The sequence below is a fragment of the Gossypium hirsutum genome, chromosome A06 (genome assembly GCF_007990345.1).
Source record: "Gossypium hirsutum isolate 1008001.06 chromosome A06, Gossypium_hirsutum_v2.1, whole genome shotgun sequence".
Lineage (NCBI taxonomy): Eukaryota > Viridiplantae > Streptophyta > Magnoliopsida > Malvales > Malvaceae > Gossypium > Gossypium hirsutum.
Window position 1 is genome coordinate 54,890,786 of NC_053429.1, and position 8,079 is coordinate 54,898,864.

An 8,079-nucleotide genomic window follows, 5' to 3' on the forward strand; every position below is an offset into this window, starting at 1 on the left:
AAAATAATGCTATCGACACTTAGGCCCCAATATACCCCTATAGAGAGAACATGTTGCTTTCATATGCTCTTGGTTTCTATAGTACCCGTATAATCTTTGTTGATTGTCCGTCTCCCAAATATTAATATTGTTCTTTATTCGGGTGGAATTTGGATGACCTTCTGAGACTCGATGTAGGCCCTTGTTTGGCACCAACTTGTACAGCGTGCTGGACGCTAGCGGTCACATACTCTTATCTGGGATGGGTGGGAATTCAAAACTCTACACAATGTGAATGTGTTCTAGTTGGTAAACGTCATTGCTGTAAGGCGCTTACTCAATTTGTACGTTCCCACATGCGGCAATTGCATGTGCACATGGGATTCGAAGTGCTTGGAATCTCCTACAATTGCAAGTCCCTACTATTTGGTTCACAGGATAGGATACCCCTAACATGTCATGGTTGGGCCTAGTGTGCTCCGTGACTTAAAAATCGAGGTTTTGACGCAAAAGCATCAGAATATTCAAAACGCATTCAAAAGTCATATAATTTCATCCCACTTGTGATCCCAGGTATTCTGTGCCTCATAATGTGCTCCCTAGATACTCTGCAAAGTTACTTTAACGCTCAGCAAAAAATAAAAATGGTAGAGAAAGCACACCTGGGTGGGGGAGCTTTCCTACTGACAATTTGTATTTTCAGCTACTTTAACCACGTTTCTAATATATTCATTGACTCTTGCAGCGTGTTTTAAACGAAAGGAAATTTTTACTTTGCAAACCAACCCTTATTTACATCTATAAAAGGGGTCTTATACACCAAGCTTCATCATCCCTCAAACATCTTCTCCCACACCCTCTCCATCCCTCATCTATAAAACATTTGTGGGTGTTAAGAATTCTGGTTGCTAAAAATATTTTCTCAATGTTCGAGGTATTCTTGAGTCATTGGTGATGCGATATCACTCCAGTCACACACATTTCATATATTTTGCTAAATATGGACCATTATATACGAAGCCTATCCTAGAAAACTCACATTCCGGGGTGGTTTTGCTTTGTGCGATCAAGGATGGAGGACTACGTGGAGGTTTCAAGTGACGAACATTACACGGTCATGGATCAGGGTATAATGGGGGAATCAGTTGACAGGCATTATGCGGCCATGAGCTCAAACTTTTTGGATACTCGAAAATGTTGCCCTATAAATTCCATACAAAAGTTTGAAGGCATAAACAATGGAAAAACTCTAGGGCTTTTTGCTATAATCATCATAATTTTTTTCTCCATTTCTAAGCAGTTGATACCTTTAACCTTCCTTCTTATACAAAGGTCGGCACCATCACAGATGCAAAAAGACTCTCAAGCGGGGAGCGACTGTTGCGGTGTAGTAAAGGTGATGCTCTTTTCAAGGCGACGACAATTGTTGTTATTAAACAACCCATTAATAACTACAATCGTTGCGGCGTCAACCCAAGTTTGACCTCTATTATTTTGGAACATCCGCTCTCCATTTTAAAGCCCTCTTGTGTACACCTCGGTGTCAGTCTTCGATAAAAATGAAAGGTTAAAGATACTGGTTGATAGAACATAGAGAAAAATGTAACACCCCGAAATAGGGCATAAGAGTTTTAAGGGTATTTTAAAAATTTTAGCTTTAGAGTGCTCAGAATTTAGTAGAATGATAAATCAGAATTATATTCGACTATGACAACTTAGTTGTTAAATCAAATTTTGAAAATAAGTTTTAAAAGTCTTTCAATTTAGGCCTAGGGACTAATTTGTAAAAGTCTTTCCCCCAATAGCAGAATCACATTAGTTCATCCTCTCCTCTCTCTTGCTATTGTCCCTCATTCTCCTAACACTAAACCACATGATTTTGATTTCCAAACTATAAGCTTTTGATTTCTATCAACACCCAGCCCTTAAACACTCATAAAATCACTTTAAAAATACCCAAAACTCCATAGATTTCATCATATTCTCCAAACGTGGGTTTTTTGAATTTGCATCAAACTCATTTAATCTTCCATCAAAGGTAATGTTTTGAATTCTTATGAGTTTGCATGATACCTAGTCCTTAAAATTGAAGTATTAGCCATTGAATCACAAATTTTTAATAAAACCCAAAAATTGGACATTAATGGTGGATTTCAAGATTTTGAGTAAAAATGTCATTTCGAAGTGTTTTTCAACTCGTTTTGTCGTGATCAAAAGGTTTCTAAACTTACCTTGAAGCTTCGTTAATGATTTCTTACATTTTGATGAATTTTGTGAAAATCATCGAAAAAATTTGATACCATGAATTGGGTAGTTTTCAGTGGTTTAAAGGTTGAGGATTAGGCGTAGATGACTAAGTGGGTGAGCAAAATTCATTTTAGGTGAAAAGGTTAAACGTAGACTGAGTTATGAGCATTTTAAGTTTGTTATGTTAAATTTTGGTTACATGAGAACTTAGAATAGGTTGATGTTTTAGTTGGTTTAAGTGAGTCCTTAGCTACTATCTAATTGTGAATTTTGTATGGTTATTGTGTGTAAGGTCTCAAATTCATTGGAGCCTTCTACAAGTTAAAAGAAGATCTAGTTTGAGCTTTTGACTTCTCAGTGAAAGCATAGTGGTGAGTGTTTGGAATCACTACTCGTAGACACGAGTCATGTGTCATTTGGGAATCTAGTAGTAGCCTAAACCCATACTCTAAATTCTGAGTGTAAGTTTTCTTGTATATATATTTGTTTTGTTGTTTTGGTGCTTATATGATTATGAAATTATGCATGGTGATGAGAAGCTCAAATATGTGATATGTGGATATGGTAACTGTTGTGAAAGGTGCAAATGTATACATGATATATATGTTCTATGACTGTGGTAGTGTATTACAAAAGATACTAACATGTAGTGATATTGCACGGATAATCGATAAGTGTTATGTGTTTGATTTCAGATATTTTGGCCTTGTGATCTTGAAACTGTTAGATATAGTTGGCATGCCATAGGATTGTGAGTACTCACCTATATGTATAGTAATTTTGGGCGTTGAGGCCCTGGGATATGTTGGAGGGATAAGGGAATGTGAGCTAAGCTCCATTCAACAGGACATGTGAAGGGAAATAAGGAGAGTATTAGCTTTATGCTACACTTTTGGGACGTGTTTGACTCATGAGTCTATGTTTGGTGTGTTGAAAATTTGTGTATCCGATGTGCGATGATAGAGCTCACTATATGTTTCATAACTCAAGTGTCAATCTATCATGTTATATGTAACTGTGTGGAACATGTTGTATGCTTAATGGAGTATGTGCTATATTGCTATAATTATATGTGATTTGAGAGAATTATGATATATGCTTGATTAAATATGTGTGTTACATGATATATGTTTGCATGAATATATAAAGGCTATGTAAAAGAACCAATAGTTAAAGCATGGTTGGGTACTCCACGACACTAGATATAAGACTACTGTAATTGTACTTATAAATAGTTGTCTTGAGGATGCATGATGATATGTTTGCGATGTGGTTACTCTAATCTTTCACTGAGCTTGTTAAGCTCACTCACTCCCTTCTTTACCTATTACAGATTAGTTGTGTTCCGGTGTGAGTGGTGTGGTTTCTGAGAGGTGATCCAAGCTAGTTTTGTGTTATTCCGTAGGTGTTCTTTATTTACTTACGTTTCGGGGAAAAGGCAATGTGTTAGATTTGTTTATGGACATGTTATTTTCTAGGCATTTTGCTGGTTATAGTCTTTGTTTATAAGGTTTAAGAGTTATGATTATGCTTAGGTTATAAACATTGATGATGGCATGATGTTTCTAGCTCGGACACATTTTGACATTTTGAACTGTCGAAATTTAGCTGTTGGATAATTATTTGTCTAAATATATGATGCATGATGTTTAGAAACTAAATGAGAATGGATTATTTGATTATGTGTGTTGTATTTTTGAGGTCTAAAGCAGGGGTATCGATATTTATATTGTAAAATCAATACCTCTACGATTTGAAACGTGAAGGAAGTTAGACTAGAGATTTGGTATCGATACTTTTACTCGTGTATCGATACTCGGGGTCAAAATATCGATATTTCATGACAATTACCTATAATTTTTAAGATTTTGGGATCTTAGTTGAGAAACAGAATGCAAGTTTGGTATCGTTTTTCCAAGTGGTATCAATATCAGCAAGGAAAATATCGATACCCAAGTGTCTATATCGATACTGTCGAAACCTCTTTTCTGAAAGGTCGGCTCTATATATTTTGAAAATAAAAATGAGAGTCGCCACCAATCCTTTTTTATGATGTGTGATCGGATCACCTCGCAATTTGATCGTTTTAATAAACAATTTTGATTTACGAAAACAACGATTTCAGTCAACAAAATTCAAGAAAATGGGTTCAGAAGTTGGTTACATACGAGGAAGGATTAGCACCATCATAACGCCCAAATTTGGTACCTAATTGATTAATTAATGTCTTAATGTCGAAAGTTTGAAAACTTGGAAAGAATTTAAAATACGATTCCTCTTTTTATTAATGTTAATTTTACTTAAAGAATTACTTGAATAAATTGAAATGAACGTTAAAAACCCTTTCGTCTTGAGATAACAAAATGTCACATCTAATAAGTTAGGACACAACACCTCGAATCCTTGAGAATAAGTTTTCCTTTTACTTTTTATTTAAAACTCATGTATTTTAATTTTAAAAGGATATTTGGTTACTTAGGTTCAACGAGAAAAAATTGAAACCCAGTAAGTTAAGGTACATCTTTTCTCAAATTTCTAAATACGAAACATTGTCTTATTTTGAGAATTTCTTTTTACGAATAAATACAAGCATAATTTTTTAAAACAATGTGTATTTATCTTATTTGGGCATAATGTAAAAATGGCCAATATATTTAAACATAATACGTGACGTAGTGATGATAAATCTATATAAAATGACTATACGGACGGAATCTTGGAATGATAAATGAAAAATAAATAGATAAATATCATGGTAGTAACAATATGAATAGAGTAATAATGAGAGTATTTTAAGGCATCAACAACAAAATAAATAAAATAACTCAAAATAAATAAAAGGATGAAAATGAAAAATGCTTAATAAGAAAGAAGTATAAATAGCATCCAATTAAAAAAATGAAAGAATAAAATAGATGGAATAAATAACAAATAACATGACATTTAAATATCTAACGAATAAATGAAAAGAAATTAATAAATATATAAATAGGTAAAACAAGCATAAATAATAACTCAAGTATTTAAAAGATAATAGAATAATAGACAAATAAAATAAATATACATATTTTAAATTTAAACATTTTAAGTGTAAGAAATAAAGAATTAATAATAAATAAATAAAATAAAAAAGGGTTGAAATTTAATTGATGAAAGCTAAAATTAAAATGGACAACAAAATTTAAGGATTAAAATAGGATTTAGATGAAATTTAAGGGATAAATTTAAAAAAGGGAATTAATAAAACAAAATAGAGGGCTAAAATGATACACGCTAAAAGAACTAGGGGGTAAACATGAAATTACCCCTAATTCCTTATGCGCGTCGTTTCTCAGGTGAGTTAAAATAAAATTAAAACAAAGTTATAGGGTAAAATGTGGAAATATATAAAAATAGGCTATATTAAAAAGTAAATAAAAGGCGGAAGGGTTGAATATGCAAATAGCCCATCAAAGCAAAAACGCGCGGATCTTGGCCACATTCCGGTCAATTTTCGAGTCTAATGCAAAACGACGTCATTTTGGTGCCAACTTAGGCCCAAAACGACATCGTATGGGCTAAACTATAAAAAAATAAAATTTTGACCAAAAAATCATTTTACAGCTATTCTTAAAAAAAAAAGTTTCTTTCTCCTTTTTTTCTCTCTAGGTCTCAACCTAGAATTTGGCTAGGCTCTAGTAAGCCTCCGTCGTGGCTCCGCCATATCTCCGTCGTAGGCAGTGGTCGGAGGTGCACAAAATTGGGCCTTTTCAGCCCTTTTCTATCCTCTTTTCTTTTTAAAATAAAAACCTTTAAATCTGATTTTGGTTTAGAAATAAAGAAGGAAGTAATATGCGGAAATACAACAACCTCCGTTGACTTTTGAACCCTCATCAGAACCCATATGGGTTATTGGGTATTCGGATGCCGGCAACGTTCGACGGAAGGGGGAGACAAATCTACAGGTAAGATTTTTACTATTTATTTATTTATTTATTTCAAAGAAATAAAAAAAATAAAAAGAGCACATTTGATATTTTTCTGTTTCAAACTTCTTCTTCTTTTGTATTCAAAATCCCCCCTAAATACATTGATCGTTGGAGCTTTTAAAGCCGATTACAAAATTTTCGATTACTACTCTTTTGTTCTTTTCTTGATGTTTTCTTTTATTTTGCGTATTTGCAGGTGACTGTGTTGCAGAGTTGCAGCGGTAGGCATGCTGAGGACGCACATAGGGGCAACGACGTTGGTGGCTTAGGGTTTCTTTTTTTAACTAAAAATGTTTAGGTTGTGGGCTTTAGAATTTGGGTTAGGGTTTTTATTTTTGGATTTGGGCTATTTGATTGAGTTAATTTTGGGTCATTGGGTTTTATGGGTTTCTATTTATTTTTTGTTTGGTTTTCTAGCTGGCCGAGCAAATTTGGGCCTGTACAGCTTCCCCTCTTTGCTCATTGTCGTGTAATGAGAATGAAGCAAAGACTTTAAAAAGGGTCAAATTTTCCTAGTCTTGTAGAATCTCGACCTCTTTGGTGCTTCTCTTCTTCAAGTAGCCTCATTCCAATCCACTGTATCTTCAGAGGTATAGGAATTGGTACTTCGATCCACTCCACTGTAACTTCAGGGAGAAAAGACCTGTAGCTTTAATCTGCTCCACTGTAACTTTAGGGAGATAAGACTTTCTAGTTTTGATCTACTCCACTACAACTTTAAGGAGATAAGGTTTGTAGCTTTAATATGCTCTACTGTAACTTCAGGTAGATAAGATTTGCTATCTTCAATTTGCTCCACTGCAACTTGTGAGAGATAAGATTTTTTTTTATTTTTAACCTGCTCCTCTATTACTTCAAGGAGATAAGGTTTGTATATTTTTATCCTACTCAGGGAGATAAGCATTGTGGCTTTAATCTGCTCCACTTCAACTTCAGAGAGATACGATTAGTGGCTTCAATTTACTCCACTGTAACTTCAGAGAGATAAGATTCACCATGGTAGATTTGATCTGACCTACTGCAACTTCAAAGGTATAGGATTTATAACTTGTATCTTGATCTATTCTACAGGGATATAAGATTCGCTAACTTCAGGGAGATAAGTTTTGTTTTATTTTTAACCTACTCCTCTGCAACTTTTGGGAGATAAGGTTTGTATATTTTTATCTTACTTTACTGCAACTTCATGGAGATAAGCATTGTGGCTTTAATCTACTCCACTGCAACTTCAGAGAGATAAGATTAGTGGCTTCAATCTGCTCTACTGCAACTTTAGAGAGATAAGATTCACCATGGTAGATTTGATCTGACCTACTACAACTTCAAAGGTATAGGATTTATGACTTGTAGCTTGATCTATTCCACTGCAACTTCAGGGATATAAGATTCGCTATCTTCAATTTACTCCACTGCAACATCAGGGAGATAAGATTTATAACTTCAATCTACTCCACTGCAACTTCAGGGAGATAAGATTCACCATTTGTAGCCTTAATCTTGTTCCGCTGCAACTTCAAGGAGATAATACTTGTTGTAACTTCAACCTACTCCAGTGCAACTTTAGGGAGATAAGGTTTATAGCTTTAATCTACTCTACTGCAACTTCAGAGAGATAAGATTTGTTATCTCCGATCTACTCCATTACAATTCAAGGAGATAAGATTTGTAATTTATAGCTTTAATCTGTTCCACTACAACTTCAGGGAAATAAGATTCACTATCTTCAGTCTACTCCACTACAACTTCAGGGAGATAAGACTTATAACTTCAACTTGTTCCATTGCAACTTTAGGGAGATAAGGTTAGTGGCTTCGATATGCTTCACTACAACTTCAAGGAGATAAGATTCGCCATGTTAGATTTCAATCCATCCCACTGCATCTTC